The 24,440-nt window shown below is 48.8% G+C and overlaps 11 non-coding genes across 11 annotated transcripts; 5 read left to right on the forward strand and 6 right to left on the reverse strand.

Moving 5' to 3' along the window:
• Positions 1-732: 732 nt before the first annotated feature.
• trnas-gga (transfer RNA serine (anticodon GGA)) lies at positions 733-814 on the reverse strand. Its single transcript has one exon. It is a non-coding gene; the product is annotated as a tRNA-Ser (tRNA).
• Positions 815-3,928: 3,114 nt separating this feature from the next.
• trnal-cag (transfer RNA leucine (anticodon CAG)) lies at positions 3,929-4,011 on the forward strand. Its single transcript has one exon. It is a non-coding gene; the product is annotated as a tRNA-Leu (tRNA).
• An 832-nt stretch (positions 4,012-4,843) lies between these two features.
• On the reverse strand, positions 4,844-4,925 carry trnas-gga (transfer RNA serine (anticodon GGA)). Its single transcript has one exon. It is a non-coding gene; the product is annotated as a tRNA-Ser (tRNA).
• A 3,114-nt stretch (positions 4,926-8,039) lies between these two features.
• On the forward strand, positions 8,040-8,122 carry trnal-cag (transfer RNA leucine (anticodon CAG)). Its single transcript has one exon. It is a non-coding gene; the product is annotated as a tRNA-Leu (tRNA).
• An 832-nt stretch (positions 8,123-8,954) lies between these two features.
• trnas-gga (transfer RNA serine (anticodon GGA)) lies at positions 8,955-9,036 on the reverse strand. Its single transcript has one exon. It is a non-coding gene; the product is annotated as a tRNA-Ser (tRNA).
• Positions 9,037-12,150: 3,114 nt separating this feature from the next.
• On the forward strand, positions 12,151-12,233 carry trnal-cag (transfer RNA leucine (anticodon CAG)). The gene has a single exon. It is a non-coding gene; the product is annotated as a tRNA-Leu (tRNA).
• An 832-nt stretch (positions 12,234-13,065) lies between these two features.
• trnas-gga (transfer RNA serine (anticodon GGA)) lies at positions 13,066-13,147 on the reverse strand. Its single transcript has one exon. It is a non-coding gene; the product is annotated as a tRNA-Ser (tRNA).
• Positions 13,148-16,261: 3,114 nt separating this feature from the next.
• trnal-cag (transfer RNA leucine (anticodon CAG)) lies at positions 16,262-16,344 on the forward strand. Its single transcript has one exon. It is a non-coding gene; the product is annotated as a tRNA-Leu (tRNA).
• Positions 16,345-17,176: 832 nt separating this feature from the next.
• On the reverse strand, positions 17,177-17,258 carry trnas-gga (transfer RNA serine (anticodon GGA)). The gene has a single exon. It is a non-coding gene; the product is annotated as a tRNA-Ser (tRNA).
• Positions 17,259-20,372: 3,114 nt separating this feature from the next.
• Positions 20,373-20,455, forward strand: trnal-cag (transfer RNA leucine (anticodon CAG)). The gene has a single exon. It is a non-coding gene; the product is annotated as a tRNA-Leu (tRNA).
• An 832-nt stretch (positions 20,456-21,287) lies between these two features.
• trnas-gga (transfer RNA serine (anticodon GGA)) lies at positions 21,288-21,369 on the reverse strand. Its single transcript has one exon. It is a non-coding gene; the product is annotated as a tRNA-Ser (tRNA).
• Between the last annotated feature and the right edge of the window lie 3,071 nt (positions 21,370-24,440).

The raw sequence follows: 24,440 nt of genomic DNA on the forward strand, positions 1-24,440 counted from the left end.
CCGATTTAGCTCGTGCTCCATAGGATGGAAGCGGATGCTCTGGCTTTTTGACTCGAATATAACCTGATCACAACAGAAGGCCGTGCAGCCCAGTGCTGGTTTAAGAATGCCTCGTGTCTTCAGGCCCCTATTCCTTCAGGTTACCCCTTTGGAATAGTCGTCCGAAAAAGACGGGAAAGTTAAAGCATGTAAGCTCCCACACACTGCGTTAGCATTAGCGGTTGGAATCTGATGGGAGAAAAGCAACCTGGCTCGCCGTCAAGCAATCCATCCCTGGTCTCCCACGTGACAGGCGGGGATACGCACCACTATACTAACGAGGAGCGCTTGCTTGGCGCTTGAAGACACTTCCTCTTGCGGCTACTACTGTTTCCGGTTTCGTCTTTTCTTTTCATTCCTCCCAGAGGAGCGCATGAAAACGTTTCCATCTGCGCCATCCTCACCCCTCCAATGCTATGGTCCCTGCTCCTCCTGGTGCACTGCAAACACTCATTCAGCCGGTTCTTTCAGTTTGAATACTTAGGTCTTCAAAGGCTGGAAGTAGGGCGCAAGACATGCCAATGCCAAAAGCGTGGCAGTGTGCTTCCAGCTGTGAAATGTCACTGGTGGATGTTGAAGACATTACTTCCAAGGCAGCAGGTCCAAGCGATTTAGCGTTTGTACAAGAAGCAGGAAGAGAGAAACGGCACTCCGCCTTTTTCTGGGCAGGCCGAAGCGACAGGAGAAGGGCGCCGTAGTCGGCAGGATTCGAGCCGACGCGGGGAGACCCCAATGGCTTTCCAGCCCATCGCCTTAACCGCTCGGCCACGACTACAGGGAGCGCCGCCGCCGCCGGCTTGCAATCATTTAACACGGAGGGCGAGGCGGCGGCGGTAACCTTTTTCAATGTCGCTCTCCGCTTCCCCCCAAAAACAGCCAAATGACATGCTAGCACTCGGACACCCTTCAGAAGACTGAAGGGTGGCTTAAAGCTGGAAGGATTAGGTCTCCCCGTTCCGACGCGACAATCGAACTTCCTTAGGCAGAGAGAAAGCAACATCGAGGAGCGTCAACAAGACTTTAGAAGCTGCGACACACGCCACTTTCAGTCGCAGACACAGCAGTTTTAAAGGCAGGAATCGCCTTTGCGAACGCCATGAGAAACAGAACGCAAGCTCAGGTCCTGCGGTTTAACAAACAGCCTCGGCTTTCAAGCGACATTTCTTTTCTGGAGCGAATTCACTTTCAACTTCAAGAAATTCACACAACTTGCGAAATACGAAATACAAATCTGGCTCATCGCTGCACAAGAAATACCGCCGGCTGGCAAGAAAATGACAACGGTGTTTTTCCTTAACGAAAAACTTCCCATGGAGAAAAACAACGGCTGTGCGTCTCTGTCGGCTTGATTCAGTTTAATGCAAGTATTCATTCTCCTCCTGGAAAATACAGCTTGCGAAAGATGAAATACAATTCTTGGCTTTTCTGGGTGAGTGCAGAAGAAATCCTGCCGGCTGGCAGAAGAATTCCAGCCTTTTTTACTCTTTAACCACAAACTTGCGAATGATACAAAGCAAGCGGGGTGCGTTTCTGTGCAGCTGTTAACTGAACAGCTGCTGCTTCAAGCCCACCCAGGGCTCATTCCGATTTCAACATCATGCCCCCTGAAGGTAGACTGGATTTCTTTGCGAAGCATTCACCTTTTGGACGTTTCAGGAAAGGTGCGTGTCGATGCCAGACTTGAAAAGCTTTCCATACAAAGAAACAACATAGTGCTTTTGATTGATGGGAAACGGCAAGAGCGGTTTGAGCAGCTCCGGCCTCTCAACCGCTTTACAATGTGATCGGCACCTCGGTAGCCAGTTTAGAAGGCTGAAAAGGATGCTGGAAGCACAGCGACGTTCTAAAACCAGCGCTTGAAAAGCATCTGCATACATAAAATGTCCATTTCCCCAAAGCTGAATCTGCATCTTCAGAAGATTGTCAGCTATACGTTTTCGTTCTTTGTTTCCTTTTTTTACGACAAGCTTTCGAGAAATGAACTGTCTATTGTGATGAAGGCTGCGTTAGAAATTGTGCATCTAGCTTAGTTCAATGAAATCGGGAGGTGCACCTGTCTCAAGCGGATGGCTCTTTGCAGGCACACTACGGAAACCTGCGGGCGCAAGTTGGGAGAAGTGACTCTTGCAGAGTGTTGAGCTTCGAGAAGAGGGCTCCGCTCAGGAAGATATTTCCACATGTTGAAGAGTCGCTTTTCGCCCTTTCTTTCCCACATTTTTCCAGTGCGGTTATTGATCGCGTTCAAAATGTTTTCCCAACGTACGTGTTACCTGCAAAATCACAGTGAAACTGTTATGCCGAAAAGATTCCTAATAGTTATTGTATTAGAATAGCTCTCCAATTTCTTAGCCTTCGTACACGCAATGTTTAAGGAAACGCTAGAGTAAATGAAACTGTAAATAGACAGGAGCTCTTCTTAGTTTTCATACAAGTTATGATGGCTGCAGCTCCTATCTGCGTCCGGGTGACCGGAGCCAAGGGATTATCTGCGGAACCTTTGATTTATCTCTCGGGCAAGGAGCTAGATACGCCCTTTTCATCTCGGTTTGATCACACCTGTGCATTAAAACGCAGTGCTCGGTACCATCGAGGTGTAAGAGGTTCAAGGATGAGCGGGAAACTTTGTTAATAAGGAGACGGGCACCGCCCAACGTGGGGCTCGAACCCACGACCCTGAGATTAAGAGTCTCATGCTCTACCGACTGAGCTAGCCGGGCGCCGGTGGAGCTGGTGGTTAACTTGTCCCTGTTGACGGCAATTTGACAAGGTATACTTCCTGGCTTTTCATCATGTGCTGACCGGATTCGAGAGTAGCACACCCTGTTCTTTGTTGATTACTGTACCTCCAGCAGCGCAAATGTCAGTAATCATTGAAATGTACGACCTACAATCTCCTCAGCATGCCCGCGTGGACTCCTCAGTGATCATCCTTCTACGTTCTGCTGTAGTTTTCATGCAAGTGAAAACCGTGCTCCAAATAACAGCGGCACAGTTGTATCCTGCGGTAAGCATTCTTCTAATTCCATCGTTTTGCTCCAGGTAAAAGGTAGCGCATCATAGTGTTGATATTCCAAGGTTTCAGAGTCCGTATTGGATGGCTTGGATGCAGACATCGCTCAGAGCTCCCAGTATGATTTTCCCGAGTTCAGTTTTGCAGTGTTTTAGTGCTTTACTACTTCCAGTGGGCCTTTGAATGCTCTGCTAAGTAGAGACGTGACATAATTACTAATGCGACCGAGTGTGCTGGCTGTTCCTGGTTCGTAATGATTAACGCGAGAAATCAATATAAACATAACTGCTTCGATTTCGAGGTTCAGTTGAAGCTTTCAAAGAAACTATCAAAGACCTCAGAACAACCGAAGACACATTTGGTCATCTCCGTATTGGTGAAGATTAAAGAGTCCCGCAAGTGTCAAGCTTGCACAAACACACACGAGAGAGAAACTCAGGACAGAATTTAAAGAAAGGGAGATGCAGACTATTTGAAGGCACTTTGCTAACCCAATGGCATGCTTATGAATCGTGCATAGGACACATGTAGCAGAGGATGGTTTCGATCCATCGACCTCTGGGTTATGGGCCCAGCACGCTTCCGCTGCGCCACTCTGCTGACGGCCGCTCTGCGTGTGGCGCAACACTGCTCTTTTTATTTCCTACATAAGTGATGAAAGAGTTGAAAGTTTCAACGACAAACGCAGACGTCACTTTGAGCGCTTGGTGTTGTAGCACAAATCATCACATGCTGCTCTACACTGGATTATAAAAGCCGACACATTTTCCAAACATTTTAATGCTGGAGTCACACTGTAGTATTAATAACAGTGCGATACTCGAGGAGCGTAGTGGGATCGCGGTGGCTCATCAGACCGCCCCGGGACAGGGGGCCCGCGTCAGGATGGCCGAGCGGTCTAAGGCGCTGCGTTCAGGTCGCAGTCTCCCCTGGAGGCGTGGGTTCGAATCCCACTCCTGACAAAAAGCTTGCTCAGTGCCGTCTCCAGTCGGGTGCAAATGGGTGAAGCAGCCTGCCGCGGGGAACGTGCGCCGATAGGCGTAGGTGTATCCCCTGCCTCTTCCGATTTAGCTCGTGCTCCATAGGATGGAAGCGGATGCTCTGGCTTTTTCACTCGAATATAACCTGATCACAACAGAAGGCCGTGCAGCCCAGTGCTGGTTTAAGAATGCCTCGTGTCTTCAGGCTCCTATTCCTTCAGGTTACCCCTTTGGAATAGTCGTCCGAAAAAGACGGGAAAGTTAAAGCATGTAAGCTCCCACACACTGCGTTAGCATTAGCGGTTGGAATCTGATGGGAGAAAAGCAACCTGGCTCGCCGTCAAGCAATCCATCCCTGGTCTCCCACGTGACAGGCGGGGATACGCACCACTATACTAACGAGGAGCGCTTGCTTGGCGCTTGAAGACACTTCCTCTTGCGGCTACTACTGTTTCCGGTTTCGTCTTTTCTTTTCATTCCTCCCAGAGGAGCGCATGAAAACGTTTCCATCTGCGCCATCCTCACCCCTCCAATGCTATGGTCCCTGCTCCTCCTGGTGCACTGCAAACACTCATTCAGCCGGTTCTTTCAGTTTGAATACTTAGGTCTTCAAAGGCTGGAAGTAGGGCGCAAGACATGCCAATGCCAAAAGCGTGGCAGTGTGCTTCCAGCTGTGAAATGTCACTGGTGGATGTTGAAGACATTACTTCCAAGGCAGCAGGTCCAAGCGATTTAGCGTTTGTACAAGAAGCAGGAAGAGAGAAACGGCACTCCGCCTTTTTCTGGGCAGGCCGAAGCGACAGGAGAAGGGCGCCGTAGTCGGCAGGATTCGAGCCGACGCGGGGAGACCCCAATGGCTTTCCAGCCCATCGCCTTAACCGCTCGGCCACGACTACAGGGAGCGCCGCTGCCGCCGGCTTGCAATCATTTAACACGGAGGGCGAGGCGGCGGCGGTAACCTTTTTCAATGTCGCTCTCCGCTTCCCCCCAAAAACAGCCAAATGACATGCTAGCACTCGGACACCCTTCAGAAGACTGAAGGGTGGCTTAAAGCTGGAAGGATTAGGTCTCCCCGTTCCGACGCGACAATCGAACTTCCTTAGGCAGAGAGAAAGCAACATCGAGGAGCGTCAACATGACTTTAGAAGCTGCGACACACGCCACTTTCAGTCGCAGACACAGCAGTTTTAAAGGCAGGAATCGCCTTTGCGAACGCCATGAGAAACAGAACGCAAGCTCAGGTCCTGCGGTTTAACAAACAGCCTCGGCTTTCAAGCGACATTTCTTTTCTGGAGCGAATTCACTTTCAACTTCAAGAAATTCACACAACTTGCGAAATACGAAATACAAATCTGGCTCATCGCTGCACAAGAAATACCGCCGGCTGGCAAGAAAATGACAACGGTGTTTTTCCTTAACGAAAAACTTCCCATGGAGAAAAACAACGGCTGTGCGTCTCTGTCGGCTTGATTCAGTTTAATGCAAGTATTCATTCTCCTCCTGGAAAATACAGCTTGCGAAAGATGAAATACAATTCTTGGCTTTTCTGGGTGAGTGCAGAAGAAATCCTGCCGGCTGGCAGAAGAATTCCAGCCTTTTTTACTCTTTAACCACAAACTTGCGAATGATACAAAGCAAGCGGGGTGCGTTTCTGTGCAGCTGTTAACTGAACAGCTGCTGCTTCAAGCCCACCCAGGGCTCATTCCGATTTCAACATCATGCCCCCTGAAGGTAGACTGGATTTCTTTGCGAAGCATTCACCTTTTGGACGTTTCAGGAAAAGTGCGTGTCGATGCCAGACTTGAAAAGCTTTCCATACAAAGAAACAACATAGTGCTTTTGATTGATGGGAAACGGCAAGAGCGGTTTGAGCAGCTCCGGCCTCTCAACCGCTTTACAATGTGATCGGCACCTCGGTAGCCAGTTTAGAAGGCTGAAAAGGATGCTGGAAGCACAGCGACGTTCTAAAACCAGCGCTTGAAAAGCATCTGCATACATAAAATGTCCATTTCCCCAAAGCTGAATCTGCATCTTCAGAAGATTGTCAGCTATACGTTTTCGTTCTTTGTTTCCTTTTTTTACGACAAGCTTTCGAGAAATGAACTGTCTATTGTGATGAAGGCTGCGTTAGAAATTGTGCATCTAGCTTAGTTCAATGAAATCGGGAGGTGCACCTGTCTCAAGCGGATGGCTCTTTGCAGGCACACTACGGAAACCTGCGGGCGCAAGTTGGGAGAAGTGACTCTTGCAGAGTGTTGAGCTTCGAGAAGAGGGCTCCGCTCAGGAAGATATTTCCACATGTTGAAGAGTCGCTTTTCGCCCTTTCTTTCCCACATTTTTCCAGTGCGGTTATTGATCGCGTTCAAAATGTTTTCCCAACGTACGTGTTACCTGCAAAATCACAGTGAAACTGTTATGCCGAAAAGATTCCTAATAGTTATTGTATTAGAATAGCTCTCCAATTTCTTAGCCTTCGTACACGCAATGTTTAAGGAAACACTAGAGTAAATGAAACTGTAAATAGACAGGAGCTCTTCTTAGTTTTCATACAAGTTATGATGGCTGCAGCTCCTATCTGCGTCCGGGTGACCGGAGCCAAGGGATTATCTGCGGAACCTTTGATTTATCTCTCGGGCAAGGAGCTAGATACGCCCTTTTCATCTCGGTTTGATCACACCTGTGCATTAAAACGCAGTGCTCGGTACCATCGAGGTGTAAGAGGTTCAAGGATGAGCGGGAAACTTTGTTAATAAGGAGACGGGCACCGCCCAACGTGGGGCTCGAACCCACGACCCTGAGATTAAGAGTCTCATGCTCTACCGACTGAGCTAGCCGGGCGCCGGTGGAGCTGGTGGTTAACTTGTCCCTGTTGACGGCAATTTGACAAGGTATACTTCCTGGCTTTTCATCATGTGCTGACCGGATTCGAGAGTAGCACACCCTGTTCTTTGTTGATTACTGTACCTCCAGCAGCGCAAATGTCAGTAATCATTGAAATGTACGACCTACAATCTCCTCAGCATGCCCGCGTGGACTCCTCAGTGATCATCCTTCTACGTTCTGCTGTAGTTTTCATGCAAGTGAAAACCGTGCTCCAAATAACAGCGGCACAGTTGTATCCTGCGGTAAGCATTCTTCTAATTCCATCGTTTTGCTCCAGGTAAAAGGTAGCGCATCATAGTGTTGATATTCCAAGGTTTCAGAGTCCGTATTGGATGGCTTGGATGCAGACATCGCTCAGAGCTCCCAGTATGATTTTCCCGAGTTCAGTTTTGCAGTGTTTTAGTGCTTTACTACTTCCAGTGGGCCTTTGAATGCTCTGCTAAGTAGAGACGTGACATAATTACTAATGCGACCGAGTGTGCTGGCTGTTCCTGGTTCGTAATGATTAACGCGAGAAATCAATATAAACATAACTGCTTCGATTTCGAGGTTCAGTTGAAGCTTTCAAAGAAACTATCAAAGACCTCAGAACAACCGAAGACACATTTGGTCATCTCCGTATTGGTGAAGATTAAAGAGTCCCGCAAGTGTCAAGCTTGCACAAACACACACGAGAGAGAAACTCAGGACAGAATTTAAAGAAAGGGAGATGCAGACTATTTGAAGGCACTTTGCTAACCCAATGGCATGCTTATGAATCGTGCATAGGACACATGTAGCAGAGGATGGTTTCGATCCATCGACCTCTGGGTTATGGGCCCAGCACGCTTCCGCTGCGCCACTCTGCTGACGGCCGCTCTGCGTGTGGCGCACAACTGCTCTTTTTATTTCCTACATAAGTGATGAAAGAGTTGAAAGTTTCAACGACAAACGCAGACGTCACTTTGAGCGCTTGGTGTTGTAGCACAAATCATCACATGCTGCTCTACACTGGATTATAAAAGCCGACACATTTTCCAAACATTTTAATGCTGGAGTCACACTGTAGTATTAATAACAGTGCGATACTCGAGGAGCGTAGTGGGATCGCGGTGGCTCATCAGACCGCCCCGGGACAGGGGGCCCGCGTCAGGATGGCCGAGCGGTCTAAGGCGCTGCGTTCAGGTCGCAGTCTCCCCTGGAGGCGTGGGTTCGAATCCCACTCCTGACAAAAAGCTTGCTCAGTGCCGTCTCCAGTCGGGTGCAAATGGGTGAAGCAGCCTGCCGCGGGGAACGTGCGCCGATAGGCGTAGGTGTATCCCCTGCCTCTTCCGATTTAGCTCGTGCTCCATAGGATGGAAGCGGATGCTCTGGCTTTTTGACTCGAATATAACCTGATCACAACAGAAGGCCGTGCAGCCCAGTGCTGGTTTAAGAATGCCTCGTGTCTTCAGGCCCCTATTCCTTCAGGTTACCCCTTTGGAATAGTCGTCCGAAAAAGACGGGAAAGTTAAAGCATGTAAGCTCCCACACACTGCGTTAGCATTAGCGGTTGGAATCTGATGGGAGAAAAGCAACCTGGCTCGCCGTCAAGCAATCCATCCCTGGTCTCCCACGTGACAGGCGGGGATACGCACCACTATACTAACGAGGAGCGCTTGCTTGGCGCTTGAAGACACTTCCTCTTGCGGCTACTACTGTTTCCGGTTTCGTCTTTTCTTTTCATTCCTCCCAGAGGAGCGCATGAAAACGTTTCCATCTGCGCCATCCTCACCCCTCCAATGCTATGGTCCCTGCTCCTCCTGGTGCACTGCAAACACTCATTCAGCCGGTTCTTTCAGTTTGAATACTTAGGTCTTCAAAGGCTGGAAGTAGGGCGCAAGACATGCCAATGCCAAAAGCGTGGCAGTGTGCTTCCAGCTGTGAAATGTCACTGGTGGATGTTGAAGACATTACTTCCAAGGCAGCAGGTCCAAGCGATTTAGCGTTTGTACAAGAAGCAGGAAGAGAGAAACGGCACTCCGCCTTTTTCTGGGCAGGCCGAAGCGACAGGAGAAGGGCGCCGTAGTCGGCAGGATTCGAGCCGACGCGGGGAGACCCCAATGGCTTTCCAGCCCATCGCCTTAACCGCTCGGCCACGACTACAGGGAGCGCCGCCGCCGCCGGCTTGCAATCATTTAACACGGAGGGCGAGGCGGCGGCGGTAACCTTTTTCAATGTCGCTCTCCGCTTCCCCCCAAAAACAGCCAAATGACATGCTAGCACTCGGACACCCTTCAGAAGACTGAAGGGTGGCTTAAAGCTGGAAGGATTAGGTCTCCCCGTTCCGACGCGACAATCGAACTTCCTTAGGCAGAGAGAAAGCAACATCGAGGAGCGTCAACAAGACTTTAGAAGCTGCGACACACGCCACTTTCAGTCGCAGACACAGCAGTTTTAAAGGCAGGAATCGCCTTTGCGAACGCCATGAGAAACAGAACGCAAGCTCAGGTCCTGCGGTTTAACAAACAGCCTCGGCTTTCAAGCGACATTTCTTTTCTGGAGCGAATTCACTTTCAACTTCAAGAAATTCACACAACTTGCGAAATACGAAATACAAATCTGGCTCATCGCTGCACAAGAAATACCGCCGGCTGGCAAGAAAATGACAACGGTGTTTTTCCTTAACGAAAAACTTCCCATGGAGAAAAACAACGGCTGTGCGTCTCTGTCGGCTTGATTCAGTTTAATGCAAGTATTCATTCTCCTCCTGGAAAATACAGCTTGCGAAAGATGAAATACAATTCTTGGCTTTTCTGGGTGAGTGCAGAAGAAATCCTGCCGGCTGGCAGAAGAATTCCAGCCTTTTTTACTCTTTAACCACAAACTTGCGAATGATACAAAGCAAGCGGGGTGCGTTTCTGTGCAGCTGTTAACTGAACAGCTGCTGCTTCAAGCCCACCCAGGGCTCATTCCGATTTCAACATCATGCCCCCTGAAGGTAGACTGGATTTCTTTGCGAAGCATTCACCTTTTGGACGTTTCAGGAAAGGTGCGTGTCGATGCCAGACTTGAAAAGCTTTCCATACAAAGAAACAACATAGTGCTTTTGATTGATGGGAAACGGCAAGAGCGGTTTGAGCAGCTCCGGCCTCTCAACCGCTTTACAATGTGATCGGCACCTCGGTAGCCAGTTTAGAAGGCTGAAAAGGATGCTGGAAGCACAGCGACGTTCTAAAACCAGCGCTTGAAAAGCATCTGCATACATAAAATGTCCATTTCCCCAAAGCTGAATCTGCATCTTCAGAAGATTGTCAGCTATACGTTTTCGTTCTTTGTTTCCTTTTTTTACGACAAGCTTTCGAGAAATGAACTGTCTATTGTGATGAAGGCTGCGTTAGAAATTGTGCATCTAGCTTAGTTCAATGAAATCGGGAGGTGCACCTGTCTCAAGCGGATGGCTCTTTGCAGGCACACTACGGAAACCTGCGGGCGCAAGTTGGGAGAAGTGACTCTTGCACAGTGTTGAGCTTCGAGAAGAGGGCTCCGCTCAGGAAGATATTTCCACATGTTGAAGAGTCGCTTTTCGCCCTTTCTTTCCCACATTTTTCCAGTGCGGTTATTGATCGCGTTCAAAATGTTTTCCCAACGTACGTGTTACCTGCAAAATCACAGTGAAACTGTTATGCCGAAAAGATTCCTAATAGTTATTGTATTAGAATAGCTCTCCAATTTCTTAGCCTTCGTACACGCAATGTTTAAGGAAACGCTAGAGTAAATGAAACTGTAAATAGACAGGAGCTCTTCTTAGTTTTCATACAAGTTATGATGGCTGCAGCTCCTATCTGCGTCCGGGTGACCGGAGCCAAGGGATTATCTGCGGAACCTTTGATTTATCTCTCGGGCAAGGAGCTAGATACGCCCTTTTCATCTCGGTTTGATCACACCTGTGCATTAAAACGCAGTGCTCGGTACCATCGAGGTGTAAGAGGTTCAAGGATGAGCGGGAAACTTTGTTAATAAGGAGACGGGCACCGCCCAACGTGGGGCTCGAACCCACGACCCTGAGATTAAGAGTCTCATGCTCTACCGACTGAGCTAGCCGGGCGCCGGTGGAGCTGGTGGTTAACTTGTCCCTGTTGACGGCAATTTGACAAGGTATACTTCCTGGCTTTTCATCATGTGCTGACCGGATTCGAGAGTAGCACACCCTGTTCTTTGTTGATTACTGTACCTCCAGCAGCGCAAATGTCAGTAATCATTGAAATGTACGACCTACAATCTCCTCAGCATGCCCGCGTGGACTCCTCAGTGATCATCCTTCTACGTTCTGCTGTAGTTTTCATGCAAGTGAAAACCGTGCTCCAAATAACAGCGGCACAGTTGTATCCTGCGGTAAGCATTCTTCTAATTCCATCGTTTTGCTCCAGGTAAAAGGTAGCGCATCATAGTGTTGATATTCCAAGGTTTCAGAGTCCGTATTGGATGGCTTGGATGCAGACATCGCTCAGAGCTCCCAGTATGATTTTCCCGAGTTCAGTTTTGCAGTGTTTTAGTGCTTTACTACTTCCAGTGGGCCTTTGAATGCTCTGCTAAGTAGAGACGTGACATAATTACTAATGCGACCGAGTGTGCTGGCTGTTCCTGGTTCGTAATGATTAACGCGAGAAATCAATATAAACATAACTGCTTCGATTTCGAGGTTCAGTTGAAGCTTTCAAAGAAACTATCAAAGACCTCAGAACAACCGAAGACACATTTGGTCATCTCCGTATTGGTGAAGATTAAAGAGTCCCGCAAGTGTCAAGCTTGCACAAACACACACGAGAGAGAAACTCAGGACAGAATTTAAAGAAAGGGAGATGCAGACTATTTGAAGGCACTTTGCTAACCCAATGGCATGCTTATGAATCGTGCATAGGACACATGTAGCAGAGGATGGTTTCGATCCATCGACCTCTGGGTTATGGGCCCAGCACGCTTCCGCTGCGCCACTCTGCTGACGGCCGCTCTGCGTGTGGCGCAACACTGCTCTTTTTATTTCCTACATAAGTGATGAAAGAGTTGAAAGTTTCAACGACAAACGCAGACGTCACTTTGAGCGCTTGGTGTTGTAGCACAAATCATCACATGCTGCTCTACACTGGATTATAAAAGCCGACACATTTTCCAAACATTTTAATGCTGGAGTCACACTGTAGTATTAATAACAGTGCGATACTCGAGGAGCGTAGTGGGATCGCGGTGGCTCATCAGACCGCCCCGGGACAGGGGGCCCGCGTCAGGATGGCCGAGCGGTCTAAGGCGCTGCGTTCAGGTCGCAGTCTCCCCTGGAGGCGTGGGTTCGAATCCCACTCCTGACAAAAAGCTTGCTCAGTGCCGTCTCCAGTCGGGTGCAAATGGGTGAAGCAGCCTGCCGCGGGGAACGTGCGCCGATAGGCGTAGGTGTATCCCCTGCCTCTTCCGATTTAGCTCGTGCTCCATAGGATGGAAGCGGATGCTCTGGCTTTTTGACTCGAATATAACCTGATCACAACAGAAGGCCGTGCAGCCCAGTGCTGGTTTAAGAATGCCTCGTGTCTTCAGGCCCCTATTCCTTCAGGTTACCCCTTTGGAATAGTCGTCCGAAAAAGACGGGAAAGTTAAAGCATGTAAGCTCCCACACACTGCGTTAGCATTAGCGGTTGGAATCTGATGGGAGAAAAGCAACCTGGCTCGCCGTCAAGCAATCCATCCCTGGTCTCCCACGTGACAGGCGGGGATACGCACCACTATACTAACGAGGAGCGCTTGCTTGGCGCTTGAAGACACTTCCTCTTGCGGCTACTACTGTTTCCGGTTTCGTCTTTTCTTTTCATTCCTCCCAGAGGAGCGCATGAAAACGTTTCCATCTGCGCCATCCTCACCCCTCCAATGCTATGGTCCCTGCTCCTCCTGGTGCACTGCAAACACTCATTCAGCCGGTTCTTTCAGTTTGAATACTTAGGTCTTCAAAGGCTGGAAGTAGGGCGCAAGACATGCCAATGCCAAAAGCGTGGCAGTGTGCTTCCAGCTGTGAAATGTCACTGGTGGATGTTGAAGACATTACTTCCAAGGCAGCAGGTCCAAGCGATTTAGCGTTTGTACAAGAAGCAGGAAGAGAGAAACGGCACTCCGCCTTTTTCTGGGCAGGCCGAAGCGACAGGAGAAGGGCGCCGTAGTCGGCAGGATTCGAGCCGACGCGGGGAGACCCCAATGGCTTTCCAGCCCATCGCCTTAACCGCTCGGCCACGACTACAGGGAGCGCCGCCGCCGCCGGCTTGCAATCATTTAACACGGAGGGCGAGGCGGCGGCGGTAACCTTTTTCAATGTCGCTCTCCGCTTCCCCCCAAAAACAGCCAAATGACATGCTAGCACTCGGACACCCTTCAGAAGACTGAAGGGTGGCTTAAAGCTGGAAGGATTAGGTCTCCCCGTTCCGACGCGACAATCGAACTTCCTTAGGCAGAGAGAAAGCAACATCGAGGAGCGTCAACAAGACTTTAGAAGCTGCGACACACGCCACTTTCAGTCGCAGACACAGCAGTTTTAAAGGCAGGAATCGCCTTTGCGAACGCCATGAGAAACAGAACGCAAGCTCAGGTCCTGCGGTTTAACAAACAGCCTCGGCTTTCAAGCGACATTTCTTTTCTGGAGCGAATTCACTTTCAACTTCAAGAAATTCACACAACTTGCGAAATACGAAATACAAATCTGGCTCATCGCTGCACAAGAAATACCGCCGGCTGGCAAGAAAATGACAACGGTGTTTTTCCTTAACGAAAAACTTCCCATGGAGAAAAACAACGGCTGTGCGTCTCTGTCGGCTTGATTCAGTTTAATGCAAGTATTCATTCTCCTCCTGGAAAATACAGCTTGCGAAAGATGAAATACAATTCTTGGCTTTTCTGGGTGAGTGCAGAAGAAATCCTGCCGGCTGGCAGAAGAATTCCAGCCTTTTTTACTCTTTAACCACAAACTTGCGAATGATACAAAGCAAGCGGGGTGCGTTTCTGTGCAGCTGTTAACTGAACAGCTGCTGCTTCAAGCCCACCCAGGGCTCATTCCGATTTCAACATCATGCCCCCTGAAGGTAGACTGGATTTCTTTGCGAAGCATTCACCTTTTGGACGTTTCAGGAAAGGTGCGTGTCGATGCCAGACTTGAAAAGCTTTCCATACAAAGAAACAACATAGTGCTTTTGATTGATGGGAAACGGCAAGAGCGGTTTGAGCAGCTCCGGCCTCTCAACCGCTTTACAATGTGATCGGCACCTCGGTAGCCAGTTTAGAAGGCTGAAAAGGATGCTGGAAGCACAGCGACGTTCTAAAACCAGCGCTTGAAAAGCATCTGCATACATAAAATGTCCATTTCCCCAAAGCTGAATCTGCATCTTCAGAAGATTGTCAGCTATACGTTTTCGTTCTTTGTTTCCTTTTTTTACGACAAGCTTTCGAGAAATGAACTGTCTATTGTGATGAAGGCTGCGTTAGAAATTGTGCATCTAGCTTAGTTCAATGAAATCGGGAGGTGCACCTGTCTCAAGCGGATGGCTCTTTGCAGGCACACTACGGAAACCTGCGGGCGCAAGTTGGGAGAAGTGACTCTTGCACAGTGTTGAGCTTCGAGAAGAGGGCTCCGCTCAGGAAGATATTTCCACATGTTGAAGAGTCGCTTTTCGCCCTTTCTTTCCCACATTTTTCCAGTGCGGTTATTGATCGCGTTCAAAATGTTTTCCCAACGTACGTGTTACCTGCAAAATCACAGTGAAACTGTTATGCCGAAAAGATTCCTAATAGTTATTGTATTAGAATAGCTCTCCAATTTCTTAGCCTTCGTACACGCAATGTTTAAGGAAACGCTAGAGTAAATGAAACTGTAAATAGACAGGAGCTCTTCTTAGTTTTCATACAAGTTATGATGGCTGCAGCTCCTATCTGCGTCCGGGTGACCGGAGCCAAGGGATTATCTGCGGAACCTTTGATTTATCTCTCGGGCAAGGAGCTAGATACGCCCTTTTCATCTCGGTTTGATCACACCTGTGCATTAAAACGCAGTGCTCGGTACCATCGAGGTGTAAGAGGTTCAAGGATGAGCGGGAAACTTTGTTAATAAGGAGACGGGCACCGCCCAACGTGGGGCTCGAACCCACGACCCTGAGATTAAGAGTCTCATGCTCTACCGACTGAGCTAGCCGGGCGCCGGTGGAGCTGGTGGTTAACTTGTCCCTGTTGACGGCAATTTGACAAGGTATACTTCCTGGCTTTTCATCATGTGCTGACCGGATTCGAGAGTAGCACACCCTGTTCTTTGTTGATTACTGTACCTCCAGCAGCGCAAATGTCAGTAATCATTGAAATGTACGACCTACAATCTCCTCAGCATGCCCGCGTGGACTCCTCAGTGATCATCCTTCTACGTTCTGCTGTAGTTTTCATGCAAGTGAAAACCGTGCTCCAAATAACAGCGGCACAGTTGTATCCTGCGGTAAGCATTCTTCTAATTCCATCGTTTTGCTCCAGGTAAAAGGTAGCGCATCATAGTGTTGATATTCCAAGGTTTCAGAGTCCGTATTGGATGGCTTGGATGCAGACATCGCTCAGAGCTCCCAGTATGATTTTCCCGAGTTCAGTTTTGCAGTGTTTTAGTGCTTTACTACTTCCAGTGGGCCTTTGAATGCTCTGCTAAGTAGAGACGTGACATAATTACTAATGCGACCGAGTGTGCTGGCTGTTCCTGGTTCGTAATGATTAACGCGAGAAATCAATATAAACATAACTGCTTCGATTTCGAGGTTCAGTTGAAGCTTTCAAAGAAACTATCAAAGACCTCAGAACAACCGAAGACACATTTGGTCATCTCCGTATTGGTGAAGATTAAAGAGTCCCGCAAGTGTCAAGCTTGCACAAACACACACGAGAGAGAAACTCAGGACAGAATTTAAAGAAAGGGAGATGCAGACTATTTGAAGGCACTTTGCTAACCCAATGGCATGCTTATGAATCGTGCATAGGACACATGTAGCAGAGGATGGTTTCGATCCATCGACCTCTGGGTTATGGGCCCAGCACGCTTCCGCTGCGCCACTCTGCTGACGGCCGCTCTGCGTGTGGCGCAACACTGCTCTTTTTATTTCCTACATAAGTGATGAAAGAGTTGAAAGTTTCAACGACAAACGCAGACGTCACTTTGAGCGCTTGGTGTTGTAGCACAAATCATCACATGCTGCTCTACACTGGATTATAAAAGCCGACACATTTTCCAAACATTTTAATGCTGGAGTCACACTGTAGTATTAATAACAGTGCGATACTCGAGGAGCGTAGTGGGATCGCGGTGGCTCATCAGACCGCCCCGGGACAGGGGGCCCGCGTCAGGATGGCCGAGCGGTCTAAGGCGCTGCGTTCAGGTCGCAGTCTCCCCTGGAGGCGTGGGTTCGAATCCCACTCCTGACAAAAAGCTTGCTCAGTGCCGTCTCCAGTCGGGTGCAAATGGGTGAAGCAGCCTGCCGCGGGGAACGTGCGCCGATAGGCGTAGGTGTATCCCCTGCCTCTTCCGATTTAGCTCGTGCTCCATAGGATGGAAGCGGATGCTCTGGCTTTTTGACTCGAATATAACCTGATCACAACAGAAGGCCGTGCAGCCCAGTGCTGGTTTAAGAATGCCTCGTGTCTTCAGGCCCCTATTCCTTCAGGTTACCCCTTTGGAATAGTCGTCCGAAAAAGACGGGAAAGTTAAAGCATGTAAGCTCCCACACACTGCGTTAGCATTAGCGGTTGGAATCTGATGGGAGAAAAGCAACCTGGCTCGCCGTCAAGCAATCCATCCCTGGTCTCCCACGTGACAGGCGGGGATACGCACCACTATACTAACGAGGAGCGCTTGCTTGGCGCTTGAAGACACTTCCTCTTGCGGCTACTACTGTTTCCGGTTTCGTCTTTTCTTTTCATTCCTCCCAGAGGAGCGCATGAAAACGTTTCCATCTGCGCCATCCTCACCCCTCCAATGCTATGGTCCCTGCTCCTCCTGGTGCACTGCAAACACTCATTCAGCCGGTTCTTTCAGTTTGAATACTTAGGTCTTCAAAGGCTGGAAGTAGGGCGCAAGACATGCCAATGCCAAAAGCGTGGCAGTGTGCTTCCAGCTGTGAAATGTCACTGGTGGATGTTGAAGACATTACTTCCAAGGCAGCAGGTCCAAGCGATTTAGCGTTTGTACAAGAAGCAGGAAGAGAGAAACGGCACTCCGCCTTTTTCTGGGCAGGCCGAAGCGACAGGAGAAGGGCGCCGTAGTCGGCAGGATTCGAGCCGACGCGGGGAGACCCCAATGGCTTTCCAGCCCATCGCCTTAACCGCTCGGCCACGACTACAGGGAGCGCCGCCGCCGCCGGCTTGCAATCATTTAACACGGAGGGCGAGGCGGCGGCGGTAACCTTTTTCAATGTCGCTCTCCGCTTCCCCCCAAAAACAGCCAAATGACATGCTAGCACTCGGACACCCTTCAGAAGACTGAAGGGTGGCTTAAAGCTGGAAGGATTAGGTCTCCCCGTTCCGACGCGACAATCGAACTTCCTTAGGCAGAGAGAAAGCAACATCGAGGAGCGTCAACAAGACTTTAGAAGCTGCGACACACGCCACTTTCAGTCGCAGACACAGCAGTTTTAAAGGCAGGAATCGCCTTTGCGAACGCCATGAGAAACAGAACGCAAGCTCAGGTCCTGCGGTTTAACAAACAGCCTCGGCTTTCAAGCGACATTTCTTTTCTGGAGCGAATTCACTTTCAACTTCAAGAAATTCACACAACTTGCGAAATACGAAATACAAATCTGGCTCATCGCTGCACAAGAAATACCGCCGGCTGGCAAGAAAATGACAACGGTGTTTTTCCTTAACGAAAAACTTCCCATGGAGAAAAACAACGGCTGTGCGTCTCTGTCGGCTTGATTCAGTTTAATGCAAGTATTCATTCTCCTCCTGGAAAATACAGCTTGCGAAAGATGAAATACAATTCTTGGCTTTTCTGGGTGAGTGCAGAAGAAATCCTGCCGGCTGGCAGAAGAATTCCAGCCTTTTTTACTCTTTAACCACAAACTTGCGAATGATACAAAGCAAGCGGGGTGCGTTTCTGTGCAGCTGTTAACTGAACAGCTGCTGCTTCAAGCCCACCCAGGGCTCATTCCGATTTCAACATCATGCCCCCTGAAGGTAGACTGGATTTCTTTGCGAAGCATTCACCTTTTGGACGTTTCAGGAAAGGTGCGTGTCGATGCCAGACTTGAAAAGCTTTCCATACAAAGAAACAACATAGTGCTTTTGATTGATGGGAAACGGCAAGAGCGGTTTGAGCAGCTCCGGCCTCTCAACCGCTTTACAATGTGATCGGCACCTCGGTAGCCAGTTTAGAAGGCTGAAAAGGATGCTGGAAGCACAGCGACGTTCTAAAACCAGCGCTTGAAAAGCATCTGCATACATAAAATGTCCATTTCCCCAAAGCTGAATCTGCATCTTCAGAAGATTGTCAGCTATACGTTTTCGTTCTTTGTTTCCTTTTTTTACGACAAGCTTTCGAGAAATGAACTGTCTATTGTGATGAAGGCTGCGTTAGAAATTGTGCATCTAGCTTAGTTCAATGAAATCGGGAGGTGCACCTGTCTCAAGCGGATGGCTCTTTGCAGGCACACTACGGAAACCTGCGGGCGCAAGTTGGGAGAAGTGACTCTTGCAGAGTGTTGAGCTTCGAGAAGAGGGCTCCGCTCAGGAAGATATTTCCACATGTTGAAGAGTCGCTTTTCGCCCTTTCTTTCCCACATTTTTCCAGTGCGGTTATTGATCGCGTTCAAAATGTTTTCCCAACGTACGTGTTACCTGCAAAATCACAGTGAAACTGTTATGCCGAAAAGATTCCTAATAGTTATTGTATTAGAATAGCTCTCCAATTTCTTAGCCTTCGTACACGCAATGTTTAAGGAAACGCTAGAGTAAATGAAACTGTAAATAGACAGGAGCTCTTCTTAGTTTTCATACAAGTTATGATGGCTGCAGCTCCTATCTGCGTCCGGGTGACCGGAGCCAAGGGATTATCTGCGGAACCTTTGATTTATCTCTCGGGCAAGGAGCTAGATACGCCCTTTTCATCTCGGTTTGATCACACCTGTGCATTAAAACGCAGTGCTCGGTACCATCGAGGTGTAAGAGGTTCAAGGATGAGCGGGAAACTTTGTTAATAAGGAGACGGGCACCGCCCAACGTGGGGCTCGAACCCACGACCCTGAGATTAAGAGTCTCATGCTCTACCGACTGAGCTAGCCGGGCGCCGGTGGAGCTGGTGGTTAACTTGTCCCTGTTGACGGCAATTTGACAAGGTATACTTCCTGGCTTTTCATCATGTGCTGACCGGATTCGAGAGTAGCACACCCTGTTCTTTGTTGATTACTGTACCTCCAGCAGCGCAAATGTCAGTAATCATTGAAATGTACGACCTACAATCTCCTCAGCATGCCCGCGTGGACTCCTCAGTGATCATCCTTCTACGTTCTGCTGTAGTTTTCATGCAAGTGAAAACCGTGCTCCAAATAACAGCGGCACAGTTGTATCCTGCGGTAAGCATTCTTCTAATTCCATCGTTTTGCTCCAGGTAAAAGGTAGCGCATCATAGTGTTGATATTCCAAGGTTTCAGAGTCCGTATTGGATGGCTTGGATGCAGACATCGCTCAGAGCTCCCAGTATGATTTTCCCGAGTTCAGTTTTGCAGTGTTTTAGTGCTTTACTACTTCCAGTGGGCCTTTGAATGCTCTGCTAAGTAGAGACGTGACATAATTACTAATGCGACCGAGTGTGCTGGCTGTTCCTGGTTCGTAATGATTAACGCGAGAAATCAATATAAACATAACTGCTTCGATTTCGAGGTTCAGTTGAAGCTTTCAAAGAAACTATCAAAGACCTCAGAACAACCGAAGACACATTTGGTCATCTCCGTATTGGTGAAGATTAAAGAGTCCCGCAAGTGTCAAGCTTGCACAAACACACACGAGAGAGAAACTCAGGACAGAATTTAAAGAAAGGGAGATGCAGACTATTTGAAGGCACTTTGCTAACCCAATGGCATGCTTATGAATCGTGCATAGGACACATGTAGCAGAGGATGGTTTCGATCCATCGACCTCTGGGTTATGGGCCCAGCACGCTTCCGCTGCGCCACTCTGCTGACGGCCGCTCTGCGTGTGGCGCAACACTGCTCTTTTTATTTCCTACATAAGTGATGAAAGAGTTGAAAGTTTCAACGACAAACGCAGACGTCACTTTGAGCGCTTGGTGTTGTAGCACAAATCATCACATGCTGCTCTACACTGGATTATAAAAGCCGACACATTTTCCAAACATTTTAATGCTGGAGTCACACTGTAGTATTAATAACAGTGCGATACTCGAGGAGCGTAGTGGGATCGCGGTGGCTCATCAGACCGCCCCGGGACAGGGGGCCCGCGTCAGGATGGCCGAGCGGTCTAAGGCGCTGCGTTCAGGTCGCAGTCTCCCCTGGAGGCGTGGGTTCGAATCCCACTCCTGACAAAAAGCTTGCTCAGTGCCGTCTCCAGTCGGGTGCAAATGGGTGAAGCAGCCTGCCGCGGGGAACGTGCGCCGATAGGCGTAGGTGTATCCCCTGCCTCTTCCGATTTAGCTCGTGCTCCATAGGATGGAAGCGGATGCTCTGGCTTTTTGACTCGAATATAACCTGATCACAACAGAAGGCCGTGCAGCCCAGTGCTGGTTTAAGAATGCCTCGTGTCTTCAGGCCCCTATTCCTTCAGGTTACCCCTTTGGAATAGTCGTCCGAAAAAGACGGGAAAGTTAAAGCATGTAAGCTCCCACACACTGCGTTAGCATTAGCGGTTGGAATCTGATGGGAGAAAAGCAACCTGGCTCGCCGTCAAGCAATCCATCCCTGGTCTCCCACGTGACAGGCGGGGATACGCACCACTATACTAACGAGGAGCGCTTGCTTGGCGCTTGAAGACACTTCCTCTTGCGGCTACTACTGTTTCCGGTTTCGTCTTTTCTTTTCATTCCTCCCAGAGGAGCGCATGAAAACGTTTCCATCTGCGCCATCCTCACCCCTCCAATGCTATGGTCCCTGCTCCTCCTGGTGCACTGCAAACACTCATTCAGCCGGTTCTTTCAGTTTGAATACTTAGGTCTTCAAAGGCTGGAAGTAGGGCGCAAGACATGCCAATGCCAAAAGCGTGGCAGTGTGCTTCCAGCTGTGAAATGTCACTGGTGGATGTTGAAGACATTACTTCCAAGGCAGCAGGTCCAAGCGATTTAGCGTTTGTACAAGAAGCAGGAAGAGAGAAACGGCACTCCGCCTTTTTCTGGGCAGGCCGAAGCGACAGGAGAAGGGCGCCGTAGTCGGCAGGATTCGAGCCGACGCGGGGAGACCCCAATGGCTTTCCAGCCCATCGCCTTAACCGCTCGGCCACGACTACAGGGAGCGCCGCCGCCGCCGGCTTGCAATCATTTAACACGGAGGGCGAGGCGGCGGCGGTAACCTTTTTCAATGTCGCTCTCCGCTTCCCCCCAAAAACAGCCAAATGACATGCTAGCACTCGGACACCCTTCAGAAGACTGAAGGGTGGCTTAAAGCTGGAAGGATTAGGTCTCCCCGTTCCGACGCGACAATCGAACTTCCTTAGGCAGAGAGAAAGCAACATCGAGGAGCGTCAACAAGACTTTAGAAGCTGCGACACACGCCACTTTCAGTCGCAGACACAGCAGTTTTAAAGGCAGGAATCGCCTTTGCGAACGCCATGAGAAACAGAACGCAAGCTCAGGTCCTGCGGTTTAACAAACAGCCTCGGCTTTCAAGCGACATTTCTTTTCTGGAGCGAATTCACTTTCAACTTCAAGAAATTCACACAACTTGCGAAATACGAAATACAAATCTGGCTCATCGCTGCACAAGAAATACCGCCGGCTGGCAAGAAAATGACAACGGTGTTTTTCCTTAACGAAAAACTTCCCATGGAGAAAAACAACGGCTGTGCGTCTCTGTCGGCTTGATTCAGTTTAATGCAAGTATTCATTCTCCTCCTGGAAAATACAGCTTGCGAAAGATGAAATACAATTCTTGGCTTTTCTGGGTGAGTGCAGAAGAAATCCTGCCGGCTGGCAGAAGAATTCCAGCCTTTTTTACTCTTTAACCACAAACTTGCGAATGATACAAAGCAAGCGGGGTGCGTTTCTGTGCAGCTGTTAACTGAACAGCTGCTGCTTCAAGCCCACCCAGGGCTCATTCCGATTTCAACATCATGCCCCCTGAAGGTAGACTGGATTTCTTTGCGAAGCATTCACCTTTTGGACGTTTCAGGAAAGGTGCGTGTCGATGCCAGACTTGAAAAGCTTTCCATACAAAGAAACAACATAGTGCTTTTGATTGATGGGAAACGGCAAGAGCGGTTTGAGCAGCTCCGGCCTCTCAACCGCTTTACAATGTGATCGGCACCTCGGTAGCCAGTTTAGAAGGCTGAAAAGGATGCTGGAAGCACAGCGACGTTCTAAAACCAGCGCTTGAAAAGCATCTGCATACATAAAATGTCCATTTCCCCAAAGCTGAATCTGCATCTTCAGAAGATTGTCAGCTATACGTTTTCGTTCTTTGTTTCCTTTTTTTACGACAAGCTTTCGAGAAATGAACTGTCTATTGTGATGAAGGCTGCGTTAGAAATTGTGCATCTAGCTTAGTTCAATGAAATCGGGAGGTGCACCTGTCTCAAGCGGATGGCTCTTTGCAGGCACACTACGGAAACCTGCGGGCGCAAGTTGGGAGAAGTGACTCTTGCAGAGTGTTGAGCTTCGAGAAGAGGGCTCCGCTCAGGAAGATATTTCCACATGTTGAAGAGTCGCTTTTCGCCCTTTCTTTCCCACATTTTTCCAGTGCGGTTATTGATCGCGTTCAAAATGTTTTCCCAACGTACGTGTTACCTGCAAAATCACAGTGAAACTGTTATGCCGAAAAGATTCCTAATAGTTATTGTATTAGAATAGCTCTCCAATTTCTTAGCCTTCGTACACGCAATGTTTAAGGAAACGCTAGAGTAAATGAAACTGTAAATAGACAGGAGCTCTTCTTAGTTTTCATACAAGTTATGATGGCTGCAGCTCCTATCTGCGTCCGGGTGACCGGAGCCAAGGGATTATCTGCGGAACCTTTGATTTATCTCTCGGGCAAGGAGCTAGATACGCCCTTTTCATCTCGGTTTGATCACACCTGTGCATTAAAACGCAGTGCTCGGTACCATCGAGGTGTAAGAGGTTCAAGGATGAGCGGGAAACTTTGTTAATAAGGAGACGGGCACCGCCCAACGTGGGGCTCGAACCCACGACCCTGAGATTAAGAGTCTCATGCTCTACCGACTGAGCTAGCCGGGCGCCGGTGGAGCTGGTGGTTAACTTGTCCCTGTTGACGGCAATTTGACAAGGTATACTTCCTGGCTTTTCATCATGTGCTGACCGGATTCGAGAGTAGCACACCCTGTTCTTTGTTGATTACTGTACCTCCAGCAGCGCAAATGTCAGTAATCATTGAAATGTACGACCTACAATCTCCTCAGCATGCCCGCGTGGACTCCTCAGTGATCATCCTTCTACGTTCTGCTGTAGTTTTCATGCAAGTGAAAACCGTGCTCCAAATAACAGCGGCACAGTTGTATCCTGCGGTAAGCATTCTTCTAATTCCATCGTTTTGCTCCAGGTAAAAGGTAGCGCATCATAGTGTTGATATTCCAAGGTTTCAGAGTCCGTATTGGATGGCTTGGATGCAGACATCGCTCAGAGCTCCCAGTATGATTTTCCCGAGTTCAGTTTTGCAGTGTTTTAGTGCTTTACTACTTCCAGTGGGCCTTTGAATGCTCTGCTAAGTAGAGACGTGACATAATTACTAATGCGACCGAGTGTGCTGGCTGTTCCTGGTTCGTAATGATTAACGCGAGAAATCAATATAAACATAACTGCTTCGATTTCGAGGTTCAGTTGAAGCTTTCAAAGAAACTATCAAAGACCTCAGAACAACCGAAGACACATTTGGTCATCTCCGTATTGGTGAAGATTAAAGAGTCCCGCAAGTGTCAAGCTTGCACAAACACACACGAGAGAGAAACTCAGGACAGAATTTAAAGAAAGGGAGATGCAGACTATTTGAAGGCACTTTGCTAACCCAATGGCATGCTTATGAATCGTGCATAGGACACATGTAGCAGAGGATGGTTTCGATCCATCGACCTCTGGGTTATGGGCCCAGCACGCTTCCGCTGCGCCACTCTGCTGACGGCCGCTCTGCGTGTGGCGCAACACTGCTCTTTTTATTTCCTACATAAGTGATGAAAGAGTTGAAAGTTTCAACGACAAACGCAGACGTCACTTTGAGCGCTTGGTGTTGTAGCACAAATCATCACATGCTGCTCTACACTGGATTATAAAAGCCGACACATTTTCCAAACATTTTAATGCTGGAGTCACACTGTAGTATTAATAACAGTGCGATACTCGAGGAGCGTAGTGG

The sequence above is a fragment of the Lepisosteus oculatus genome, unplaced genomic scaffold (assembly GCF_040954835.1).
Source record: "Lepisosteus oculatus isolate fLepOcu1 unplaced genomic scaffold, fLepOcu1.hap2 HAP2_SCAFFOLD_39, whole genome shotgun sequence".
Lineage (NCBI taxonomy): Eukaryota > Metazoa > Chordata > Actinopteri > Semionotiformes > Lepisosteidae > Lepisosteus > Lepisosteus oculatus.